Below are 13676 nucleotides of genomic sequence, written 5' to 3'. Positions count from 1 at the left end.
CGGCACTTAAAGGATTTGCCTTCAACTTCAATCATTCATCATTCGGAGTAAATTTGTCCAATTGCTATGAACTAAAGCTTAATTGCTTCGAAATTTTGTTTCCTTTTCGATGAAATAAAATTTTTTTGTATTATTTCTTATACAAGTTGATAAAAAATGCGAATTTAGTGAAATAGTGCTTTTTTGCTAGTAGTCGCCACCATTTCCCAACAGTCGGCATGCCATGTTCCAGTAGTCGGCGTATAGTATTTTAGTAAAGAAATGTTATAAGTTGATCGTTTCCTTTATTTTAAACAACATCAAACGTACTTTTACACAAATCTAAACTCAATGAAATTTTACACAAAGCTAGATGACAATATTATTGAAGCCTTTTTTTAAATCATTTTCATATTTTGTTACATTAATTTTGAGTTATTTGAGTTCAAATAACAACGTCGGCGTCGTACTGGTACATGCCGGACTTAGGAGCACTTACACTACTACGAATTCCAAAATTACAGCTACTTCCATTGGAAATGGAGATTCAAAATACCCGTATTACTAAATTTGAGAAGTACCGTGGATTCTTATGGTCACTTCGAATAAAAAATTTTCAGACATATTCGGACTCAACAGCCACAGATCAACTGAGGATTTTACCTCATTTAAGAATATATGTATAATCCAAATCACATAAAAAACGTCAAAATGTTTATTTTTAGGCTAGTAAATGAACAGTTAAACATTTTTTACAACAACAACAACATTTTATTATTATTTGAAGAAATGGCTTTTGAAAACAACTTCAAACCAAAAGATCATTGGTATCCTAAAAATCACATCTTGGGTAAAATTGATATAGGAGCACATCTCGTCAGGATCCGACAGATAAGAGAACTGTGTTTTACTTTCAAATGTATTCTATTTTATTTTCAATGTAATGCTCTTTTAGGAATTACTTTAAAAAAGGAAATTTTTAAGAATGTATATGACTTGTTTTTCTGACGTTACTTTTAAAGACTAAATGTACCAAAATTTGTCTCTGGTTTGGTTGGTGGTGTGTGGTGGTTGTTAGTTTAATAATAACAAAAACAACTCGTCAAAATTGTTTTTTTTTCAATCTCTCAGTAAAAATAGTATCTTTTTGCTTTATGAAAGGCGTTCATGAAATACAGAAATTTGAACTTTGGCAAGACTTAATGAATACTATTCCTGAAACGCAGTAATTATTTTTTTCTGGGTACCCCAAGGAATGGACCGATGGGGCCAACTTTTTAACATGAACTAAGTTTGGACAAAATATTTCGAGATCCAAAGTTTGGACCAAAACGGTTAGTCCGTTTATGAGATGTTGCGATTACCATTTTAGCGAATATTTTCGAACTTTTGTGAGGAAGTTACCTTAAGGAGTGGACTTATAAGCACCGTCTTCGAATTTCATCTAATATTCGAAGAAATATTACCATATGCAAAGTGTGGACCAACGCAGTATTCGTTTCGGGAGGTTTTGGGTCATTTTCTCAAGAAGCATGGACTTGTCACTGAAAAAACTTGTAACATCGTAATAGAGGCCTTGGGTGCAACCTGTTGTAAGAACAAGTAAGAAAAGCGTTAAGTTCGGTCGGGCCGAACTTTTTATACCAACCACCACAAATATCAGTCATTTCGGTGGATTAATGTGGCCACAACCTTCAAAATACCGAAATTCGGAAGGTACCGTTCTATGGCGGCTATATGATGGCGTGGACCTATACCTACAAATTTCTGGGGGAAAGTTTTATACGCCTAAAGAAGACTAAATACCAAATTTCAGCCATCTCAGTGTGATAATGAGGCTAAAAGGTTCAAAATATCGAAAATCGGGATTATGGGGGCTATATCAACACGTGGACCTATATAAACATTTTATGGTAGAAATGTTTCTTAGCCTCTGGAAACACAAAATACAAAGTTACAACCGATTCTTTGGTCAAATGGGTCTAATACATTCAAAATATATTAAAATGACGCGTACTTTATAAGGGGCCTTATGTGGGGGCTATACCAAAACGTGGACCTATATAACCCAACTTTGGTAGGAATGTTTTCTGGCCTCCGAAGACACAAAATACCAAATTACAACCAATTCTGTGGTCAAATGGGTCTAATACATTCAAAATATATTAAAATGACGCGTACTTTATATGGGGCCTTATATGGGGGCTATACCAAAACGTGCACCTATATAACCCAACTTTGGTAGGAATATTTTTTGGCATCTGGAGACACAAAGTACCAAATTACAACCAATTCGGTGGTAAAATGGGCCAAATATCTTAAAAATTCCTTAAAACGACGACGCGTCACGCGTCATTTTGTATGGGGGCTATACGAAAGCGTGGACCTACATAGCCCGCTTTCAATACCAAAAGTCCTACGTAAATATAACATATTTTCCTAAAATTTCATCAACCTACGTCAATCCGTTCGGACGCTAGAGTGATTTCCACAGACGGACAGACGGACATGGCTATATCGATGTAGAATTGCACGCTGATCAAGAATATATATAGTTTGTGGGGTCTACAATGATTATTTCGAGTAGTTACAAACGTAGTGACAAACTTAATATACCCCCATCCTATGGTGGAGGGTATAAAAATCAAAACGATTCGAGAGGAGGTCCTAACCTGCACTTTTCCGAAATTTCGGCGAAAAGTTTTGAACTCTTAGGGGGAGGTACCCAAAGGGTTGGACCGATAAGGCCCATCATAGAACTTGATTTAACTTTTGGCAAAATATTGTGATTGCCAAATTTTGGATCGAATCGGTTTATCCGTTCGAGTGTTACCGTGCGCTCTATCCACAACACATAGTGCCATAGCGGGTTTCTACAGCTTTCAGGTCATTTTCTCAAGAAGCATGGACTTGCCCCTGAAAAAACTTGCACCGTCGTAATGGGGACAGCGAATAAAAGTTGTTACAACAAAAGGATTCGAGAGGAGGCATTTTCCGAAATGTTGTGTGGAAGGTACCCGAAGGAGTGGACCGATCTCGTAGAAAATTTTACGATGCCCAAAGTTATGACCAATTCGACTACTCCCTTCGAGATTATCGTTCGCACAATTTTAGAGAACAATTTTGAACTTTTGTGGGGGAGGTACCCGAAGGAGTGGACCGATAAGGTCCATCTTAGAACTTAAACTATGTTTGGACAAAATAGTACGAATGCCCGATCGGTTGCTTTCTTCGGGCAGAGGGACTGACATGGCGGTCGTGTCTATAGCATTCATTCACTTGCATGGTGATACAAAATGAGGAGAGTACAATAACAGGAGGAGGATACGTGGGAGAGAGATGCGAATACAAATAAAACGTTTGTTCACATAGCCAATCCTCTTCAAACGTCAACCTCACCCACTGTCCACCTGAGACTTGGTGTCCTCTGTCCATGCAAACGAGGCTCTGGCGACCGATCATGGGCGGTATAACTCTAAATGCAGCATGGAAGAAATACCTGCAGCACACTACATTGGAGTTCTTTTTAGACTCCTTGCTCGATTGTGATGGGATCAAGCAATAGGGATGGCAGCGGAGGATACAATGGTATGGTATGGCCAACGGTGGCGCCCATAGGTCTTCAGAAGATCTACTATCAACAAACCCTTACCTAGAGGGTAGCTGGCAGCCCCAGCACTAGGTGCGGATGCGATGCCCCAATCAGCCACTCATCTTTAAACAAATCGATTACAGAAACATCAACAAGCAATACAAGAACTGATAACCCTTCGATGACGACCTATGGATTTAAAACCCGGTTTATGATTGGAACATGGAATGTAAGAACACTCTCTGAAACATCGAGACTCAACCAAGTCCAGAACGAAATGTCTAATTATCGTATAGACGTCCTTGGACTAAGCGAAGTTCGTAGGCTGAAATCTGGAACAATGCAACTCAAAACTTTATTTTCTCCGGGAATACCTCTAACAGAGTAAATGGAGTTGGTATACTCTTATCACCAAAAGCCAACAAAGCCCTCCTAGGATATAATGCCATATCCGAGCGAATCATCATGGCAAGGCTCAACTCAAAATTTCGCAACATATCTATCGTACAGTGCTACGTCCCAACGGAACCCGATGATGATGATTCAAAAGATTTATTCTACTCTCAGCTTGACTCGGCTATAAGCTCTCTGCCAAGCTTATTATCGGTGATATTAATGCCAAAGTGGGTTGTAATAACAGCAATTTAAGCACAGTTATGGACACACAAGGCCTTGGGAACGTAAGAAACGATAACGGCGATAGACTTGTCGATTTCTGTACCAGAAATCGTCTATTTATTGGCGGCTCCAAGTTCGCCCATAAAACATCCATAAATACACATGGGAATCACCAGATGGCCAAACGCGAAATCAAATCGACCACATCCTCATTAGTAAACTCTTTCTGGGCTCACTGATGGATGTCAAAACGAGACACGGAGCGGATATCGACAGTGACCACATTCAGCTAGTTGCTACTGTACATTTAAGACCGGCCGTTATAAATCGCCAACATCAAAAGCCGAACAAATTAAACCTCCTGCGACTGCAATCCGCAGAAACGGCACACATATATAAGGTAGGCCTAACAGAAAAACTCCGTGGAAACAACATGATAAACACATGGGACGATATAGCAACAACGTGCAGAGAAGTAGCAACGTCCTTCATTGGAACTGCGCAGCAACCTCAAAAACCATGGATCAGTAACGAAACTCTCGATGCAATAAAACATCGCAAGCGATTACGCAAAACAGCGAAAACAAATGAAGCCAAAGTACTAGCCAAATCGAACTATCGCGTTGTTGCAAATATTGTTAAGCGTTTGGCCCGTAGAGACAAACGTCTATATTTCAACAAGCTGGCTGAACAAGCAGAACAGGCCGCTGGCGTCAATTCTTCAGCACCGAGGAGCCAGAAGCTAATGTGTCTCAACCATATACTTCAACTCTCCGCCGCAACCCAAGAAGAGACGTAAATACAGATCCTCCTACGTACGAAGAGGTGATTACAACTTAAAAATGGCAAGGCAACTGTTCCGGACAACATACCCTCGGAACTACTTCGGTATGGGGCAGAATCCATCGCGCAAGCTATTACCCCAATTATTAGAGACGTGTGGGAGACAAATGTCTTTCCCAAAGAATGGTACTATAGTAACTATCCCAAAAAAGGAGATCTCACCGAGTGCAAACATTGGCGAGGAATTACATTAATGTAATGGCTCAACTTCTGCTTCAGCGTATATCTCCTGTGCTCGATTCGATTTTACGGCAGGAACAGGCGGGTTTTCGCCCTGGTCGATCGTGTGCAGATCATATCAACTCCCTACGGATAATTATCGAACAGTCCGCTGAATTTACGAGATGCCATGTGGAGCGCCATTATAAACAAAGGCATCCCTCTTATAATTGTAACCCTGAGTAAGAAATGCTTTCCGTTCGCTCAACAGAGTTTGGAATTACATTAATGTAATGGCTCAACTTCTGCTTCAGCGTATATTTCCTGTGCTCGATTCGATTTTACGGCAGGAACAGGCGGGTTTTCGCCCTGGTCGACCGTGTGCAGATCATATCAACTCCCTACGGATAATTATCGAACAGTCCGCTGAATTTACGAGATGCCATGTGGAGCGCCATTATAAACAAAGGCATCCCTCTTATAATTGTAACCCTGAGCAAGAAATGCTTTCCGTTCGCTCAACAGAGTTTGGAATTACATTAATGTAATGGCTCAACTTCTGCTTCAGCGTATATTTCCTGTGCTCGATTCGATTTTACGGCAGGAACAGGCGGGTTTTCGCCCTGGTCGACCGTGTGCAGATCATATCAACTCCCTACGGATAATTATCGAACAGTCCGCTGAATTTACGAGATGCCATGTGGAGCGCCATTATAAACAAAGGCATCCCTCTTATAATTGTAACCCTGAGCAAGAAATGCTTTCCGTTCGCTCAACAGAGTTTGGAATTACATTAATGTAATGGCTCAACTTCTGCTTCAGCGTATATTTCCTGTGCTCGATTCGATTTTACGGCAGGAACAGGCGGGTTTTCGCCCTGGTCGACCGTGTGCAGATCATATCAACTCCCTACGGATAATTATCGAACAGTCCGCTGAATTTACGAGATGCCATGTGGAGCGCCATTATAAACAAAGGCATCCCTCTTATAATTGTAACCCTGAGCAAGAAATGCTTTCCGTTCGCTCAACAGAGTTTGGAATTACATTAATGTAATGGCTCAACTTCTGCTTCAGCGTATATTTCCTGTGCTCGATTCGATTTTACGGCAGGAACAGGCGGGTTTTCGCCCTGGTCGACCGTGTGCAGATCATATCAACTCCCTACGGATAATTATCGAACAGTCCGCTGAATTTACGAGATGCCATGTGGAGCGCCATTATAAACAAAGGCATCCCTCTTATAATTGTAACCCTGAGCAAGAAATGCTTTCCGTTCGCTCAACAGAGTTTGGAATTACATTAATGTAATGGCTCAACTTCTGCTTCAGCGTATATTTCCTGTGCTCGATTCGATTTTACGGCAGGAACAGGCGGGTTTTCGCCCTGGTCGACCGTGTGCAGATCATATCAACTCCCTACGGATAATTATCGAACAGTCCGCTGAATTTACGAGATGCCATGTGGAGCGCCATTATAAACAAAGGCATCCCTCTTATAATTGTAACCCTGAGCAAGAAATGCTTTCCGTTCGCTCAACAGAGTCTGGAGATGTAACGCCATATCAACCTTAACAAAAACCAGGATATTTAACAGCAGCGTAAAATCTATTCTACTGTACGGCTGTACGACTTGGAGTTTCACGCAAGCGACGACTCGGAAACTTCACGTGTTTATCAACCGCTGCCTATTGCGTTTTTGGACGACCCTCACGAATTTCGTTATTTGGCGAGTGTCGGACACGATTGAATTCATTTAACCAGTTTCTCGTAGTGCTATAGGATGGTCCTTTATCGCTGCACTCTTGCCGTGATTATCCACGTCGAAAGTTGTGAAAAAATATCGGACGAAAATGTTCACAAGTAAATTCCAATTTTTGCTAAGTGAGTTTTTCAAGTCACTGTAAACATCACATGGTCGTATGTCAAACTGTCCTGAGAGCGCTTAGGCTAAAAACTGTCTAACTTTCCAAAAAAAAAAATCAAATGATGGCTGGCGACATTGCTTGTAGCCTAGGCCAGAAAGATTTCTAGTGCCCCTTGTACTAAGAAAATCCGTAAAAGGCTTTACAATTATAATATCCTATTCTCCCATTGAAAAGTCTAACTCATGGCAACTCTGTCTCTTGGTCACAAGAAACGTGCAACATTTGCGAGAATAATTCGCGCTGTTTTGCCACATTATCGGCAAACATTGTTGTTGTAACATTTAGTGGATGGATGAGAAACGAAATAAGCCGGTTTTGCTATTGTATGAATGTTTGCGGCTTTTGTGAGACCTCTCTGTTCCATCCATCCATTCATCCTCTGAGTAAAATCTCCACTGCACTGCTCAGTGTTCGTTCAAACATCGTTGCGTACGGTTGTCGGTTGTGGTGTCGCGTGAGTGTGCTTCTCTTCCCCCTGCAAAGCCCCATTTACTTAATCGCAAGAAGGGGAGAACGTCAAAATTCTGCTTTTTGTTTCTGTGTGTGCTTTAGTTCTCCACAAGAAAAGCAAACTTTAGAAAAAGGAAAATCAAACAAATAAAAAGTGTTTGCAAGAAGCAAAAGAAGAATAATGATAAATTAAATTAAAAAAATTTGCAATTTCAACTGAAATTTTTAATTTGCCAGTGTGGTGCTTGCTATTCGCCTAATAAGTGATAAATGCCCCCCTTAGGTCGGTCGTACACACATTGGATTAACGAACGAGTCGAGGTGTTGGGTGTTTGACAACAGCAACAATCAAAAACAACAGCCAGAAACGAAAGGTGAAAAAACAGACAAACAATTAATGCCATGGTAAGAGGCTGGGGACTTGGGTGGGTTATTGCAAACTTTTTAGATGATGCGAGATATTTTTCTTTCTTTTCAAAATACGTATAAAATTCCTCAATCATCATAGACCGTTGGATGGTGAACGTGACCGGTCATATTGTATGATTGGGGAAGGGGGTAGTGGTGGTGGTATATCAAGAGTGGTCTGCTACAAAAGTTATAAAACCCCAACAACAATGCTTTGCGTTACGTCTACTCGATAGAGACAATAAAAGGAGAAGCACAGAGTGTATTCACATAATCCATAACAGTGGTGCTAACTACCTTTTTTCGTAGAAATTGTGTAATTAATTTGGCTTATAAGGAATAGAGTTAAGTCAATCGTTGTTGCGGAGGGACATCGGATGCAAATGCTAAGTCGACGACATTGGAAAACATATTCCGTGTAAAGACGATAAATAAAGTGGGAGACTACAGTCATTGCCTAAAGTGGTCAACGCTATATAGAGAAAACTATGTTTTTACCGAAGATCTATAATCTTCCAAAGTTTGGTTACATTACTTACAAAAGTATGGGATGCACGGGTTTCACAATATTACGAAAATATTGGCTTAACTCTAATTTTGTAAAAACTCTCCGATTTTTTTTGAGTTTTTACATTGGTAGATATGTTGCGCTTATTAAGAAAATTTATTATTTTCTTGGGGGGACATGCCCGGTTTGCCCGGTTATCCCGTTATTTGACTTGAAAGTCCGTGCACGCAACCAGTTTAGACCCGGTTGGGAAACTAATGGAAATATTTTCAAACAATTTTGGCACGATTTTCGACGGTTCAGGAGATATAGCCATTCCATTGTACATTAAAATGCGTTTTTTTCTGCGACTTCTACTATATGTTTGTCAAAGGTTTATGTGGTTGGTTATCTCTAAAAACCGAAGAGTTATCCCAAACTCCTAAATCAACAAAAAAGTTTTTTTGAGTTTATTAAAAACACAAACTAAAACACTTCAAATAATGTTTGATCCTGCTTAGAAATTTAGCACTAGTATTTTTATTTTTTGTGTACTTTTTAAGTTTGGAGTCAAATTTCAAATTTCTGTGAGAACACCTCTAACTCTGTCCAATAAAACGTATGGATTTAAATGTATATCTTATTTTTTTCCCTTATCATACTTTTGTTTTGCAAAACTAAATAAATAATTTCTCAATAACTCTTTCTCTAAGAGCTATTCTGAAGCGATTACATCCAGTCGTGCAGCCCAAAAACCGCATTTTAATGATTTTTTTCCAAGAAAACTATTAGCCTTTTTCAACAGATCTTTTTTCGCCTGAGAAGGCACATCTTGATCTGCATACATTCATATGTTCCCACAACTTATCGGAAGAATAAAGGGAGACTTCTCTCATATTAATGAGTGTACGCTGTGTCCGAACGGCTTGTCGTGCGATACTATTTGTAGAAGATTTGGTCTACATTCGCTAAGTACACCCTACCCTACACCACATTGAGGTAAGGCGTATTATGTCTTTTTGCATTTGTATGTAACATGCAAAAGGAACGAGATAGACCCATAGTCAAAAACATAGAACTGTAAAGACTGAAAAAGATGCATAATGCACAAATGTTTATGAAACAAAGTATATAAACATTTTACCAACATCAGGGGTATGTTAATGATAAAAACCCCATTTAAGCGCAATTCGGCTTACACATATTGTAGGAAAGCAAAAAGTTGGACTCAGGATTGTATTCCATAGCAGTTTCCAGTTCATTGAATATGAACTTGGCCGTTAAAAATGCATGAAATGGTAAACTACTTAACTGAGTGTTATGATATCGTAACAACAGAGCTTAACTCCATCTATTGACAAATATTAACAATTGACTTTTCCCATCTTAGTATATTTAAATCTTTCCCATAGTTCCTTTTATGCCCGTAATTTCTAAGCGTAGTTATCTATGAGTTCATAGATATCTCCCGTGTAAGCAAAATTTCATAATTTCAATCCCTAGGTAACGTTACCGGGTCGAAAACGGCCGTGTTACTTACACCAAGGATTTTGCCTGTTTGATCGTTGGCCATGGATCCATGTTATATACACCAGAGACTGGCTTTGAGTGCGATTGTGTATGATCGAACACTCATAACAAAAAACTAATTCAATTCAATCAGACCGTCGGCTGTAAATTGTTTATTCGAGTCGCTCACACAAACACAAAAAATGTTGTGACCTAACTTGAATTGAATGAAGTTGGATGTTCACGTTCAAGTGGCTCGCTTGATTGCTTTGTTTACGAACTCATATTTGATTGCTACTAACGGGACGATCAGCCACAGCGAATGTTATTATTTTGATTTTTCCTTGTGAAGTGAGTGATTTAATCGCACTCAAACTCAAAATATTTATTCTGATTGAAATCACAACAGACGAAAATAGTATGTGTGTGTGTTAAAAAATGAGTTGTAGTGAATAATTGTATGAATGGTGGATATTTTCGATTTACAATATTTAAAATTTGTATGTAGGAAACAAAAAATTAATAAATTAGTAGAAATTAAATATATATAAAAAACAAAAAATCGTTTATTTCATTTGGATTTGAGACAACAGTGGTTCTTATAAAAGTACAACAAACATTAATTTCAATAAAGTATGTACCTATATGATTTAATAAATTAATTAATTCAAAATTAATTTCTTATGTTTCATATAAGTATATGATACTATATACATACTACAACAAATGCTATTTAAAGTAAATATTTTATAAATTTTATAAAAATATCAGTAAAGTCATTTGATAGGTTCAAATTTCCTAGTAATTTTGCATTTCATGCAATGAGAATTCATAAACAAAAAACTAACTGCTATTTACCGAAATGTTAAAAAAAACACTGAGTTGAGCGAACACGTGAACAATCATTGAGCCAGAGCAAACTCGATTGAAAACGAAAATCAAATTTATGAACGTTTACCAACGAGTCATATGTTCGATCATCCCTTCCCAGCTAACATTTTTTTCCGAATTCTTTGCGAATTCGGTCAGAATCTCTGCACAAGTTGCCGATTCTGATGCCGAATTCTTTCCGAATTCGGTACAAAAGTTGTATGGACGTGTCCACCGAAATCGGAAAGAATTTTCTAAGAAAATTCTAACAAAATATTAGAGTTTCGGAACGAATTCGGTCCGAATTCGGAAAAAAATTCTGGAAAATTCGGTGGAAAATTTAGATTTTTTGAAGAAAATCGGTCCGAATTCGGAAAGAAATTCTGGAAAAATTCGAAGAAAAGATTAGATTTTCTGGAAAAAATCTGATGGAATTCTTGGCCGCTGACTGACATTGACACACAACACAGAACAAATCCCCAACTCAGAAACAATTCTCTTTTAATGCGCTATTTTTGGATGATTCTAATGATTTTCCCTGTTGTTATCATGTTGTGATTAATAGTAGAAGAATGTGCACGAGTATGTTAAAGCTATCAACACTAGCTTGAATTATTATATGTTGCATTTATATTAAAACAATTCAAAAACTGTATATGCGAATTTTATAAAAAATCACTTTGTTTTTCGACAACAATCGAACAAAAAGATCCCTTAGAAAATCGATTAGAAATCGGAACGAATTCGGCACGAGACTCTTAAGGTTCTTCAGAAAATGTGCAGAGATTCTTAAAAAAAAGTTTTAGAAAATCGGTACAATTTCTAGAAAAATATTAGAGAAATCGACAAATATCTAAAAAATATTCAGAAAATTTCGGAAAAAAATCGGAAATCAGAGCCCTCGGAAAAAATTGTTGGCTGGGTTGTTACTGAACAAAACACACAACCACAAATGCTCACTTTGTGTGTGCGGATAAAACTCATCAAACCTGATCGTTTTGTTCGAGCCTATTTAAAAACAATCATTCTATGCAGATCAAACACAACAACGTTATGAACAAAAATCGAGTAAATGGACGAGTGTGATGAAATTTTTTGTGATCGAAGTCATTCTCTGATATACAAATTTTTTAAGTATTTGTTTTTTTTGATTATTGGGCATGGTAGAACAAATATAAGGTAAAGTAAATACTACAACAAATACAACTCAACAACAACCACAAAAGAAATTTGTTTTCGTTTGTAACGTTACTGTCACCGGTACATGTAAGCAAAACAAGGAAATGTCTATAAATTATTGGAATTTATAAAACTAATATTTTTCACTATTGATTGAATATTTTTCAATTTGAATGTTCCCACATCATTCCACTAAATGCATAATTTCCCGCAGTAATTAGAATTCTTGCAAAAATGTTTGGGGTCGCTGGAAATTCATTGAAAAAGGAGAAGCTGGTTCAATCTTTTGTTTTTGAAATCAAAGAAGCACATGTTTATTAGGGCTTTACATTTTTTAAATTAAACAAAATACCTCACATATTAACAAACGTTGTACCGCCTTTATAAGCGGTGCTTTATTGTGCGGCTCGTCGTTCATTGATATGAAGAATTATTTCTAGGAAATAGTTTTTTTCGGAATGATATATTTTTTCCTCAAAAAATATATATCCCTAATGTACATCGAAACAAAAATAAATATATACAATGTCGTATGCAATTTGACACTAACGTTACAACCCAGTTCAGTCGGCTGTGTATTGCTGTTACCTTTTATTGTTCTACCATGGTTATTGGGTATGGGCTAAAATACTGAGGTGTTATTATTGGTAAAATTAAAAACCGATAATTTTTGACACTCACTTTCAATATTTGTATGTCGATCTTTATCGACCGTCCTATAGTACTACGAAAAACTGGTTTAATGAATTCAATCGCGGCCGGCACCCGCTAAAAAACGAAGGTCGTGAGGATCGTCCAAAAACGGCCGTTGTGCCAGAAAAAAAATAAGCTGTGCATGAATGGATAATGCAAGATCGCCATGATTTATACCGTAAGGTGGATGCAGCCTGGGACATTTATTCCACCAGCTAACATTTGATATTGCATGATCACTTGTCGGCACAAATAGAGTTTTTTCTCGTTGGATCCCGTGTTCGTGTTGTTTCAAAGACGTTTATAAGATGGATCCAGGTGACAAATCATGCAACTATGCGTATGAACCCGAAACATTTTAGCAATTGCCTGAAGATGCTGCAAGAGCGATCAAAAACCATTTTTGAAGGTGTCTCAATCGGAGTGGAAAAAGTGCTTCGACAATTGGTTTGAGCGCATGAAAAACTGTATAAATCATGTTGGAGACTATTTAAGAAAACAATAAAACTATTTTTGATGGTAAAAATTCGCGTTTTCATTGTTAGGCCAGAAACTTTTCTAGTTCCCCTCATATAGCTCCCATATGTATTTTCCGCCGAATTGAGACATTTGATGGACCAAATATATCTGTTCTATTTCAATGAAATTTGGAACGTGTCGAAATCGGTCGAGGTTTCGATATAGTTTCCATATACATATATTTTATCGTATAGTTGGCCCCGCACGAACTCGATCCCTTCCGTACTGTTTTTTTTGTTCTTTTGTAGAAAAATATTTCTTAGTTTTGTGAGAAATTTCCGCCTACGAAAGACTGATTTAAAAAAAAAACATTCATTTGATTCTTCATTGGGTTCTTAAAATGATAATTGAATTACCATTTTCGTCAATTTCACAAAAAGTCAGTGTTTGCTGGCGTGCACACATACACTCCCCACTGTCAAGTGAGCTTAACAGAAACTAGAT

At 37.9% G+C, this 13676-nt stretch overlaps 1 protein-coding gene across 3 annotated transcripts in view; it reads left to right on the top strand.

Moving 5' to 3' along the window:
- Positions 1 to 7516: 7516 nt before the first annotated feature.
- B4 (imaginal disc development protein B4) overlaps positions 7517 to 13676 on the top strand; it is a 164586-nt gene continuing 158426 nt past the window's right edge. The window contains exon 1 of one of the 3 annotated variants that reach the window (XM_073966480.1): positions 7517 to 7972. The gene's annotated coding sequence lies outside the window, so the exon portion shown is untranslated. The remainder of the gene's footprint in view (positions 7973 to 13676) is intronic. The other 2 variants (XM_073966481.1, XM_073966488.1) reach the window with 2 other exon arrangements.

This window comes from Musca autumnalis, unplaced genomic scaffold (assembly GCF_047663935.1).
Source record: "Musca autumnalis isolate F117 unplaced genomic scaffold, ASM4766393v1 scaffold_2, whole genome shotgun sequence".
In the NCBI taxonomy this organism is placed as follows: domain Eukaryota; kingdom Metazoa; phylum Arthropoda; class Insecta; order Diptera; family Muscidae; genus Musca; species Musca autumnalis.
The sequence above is the reverse complement of the archived record's forward strand: the minus strand, read 5'-3'. Positions and strand labels throughout refer to the sequence as shown.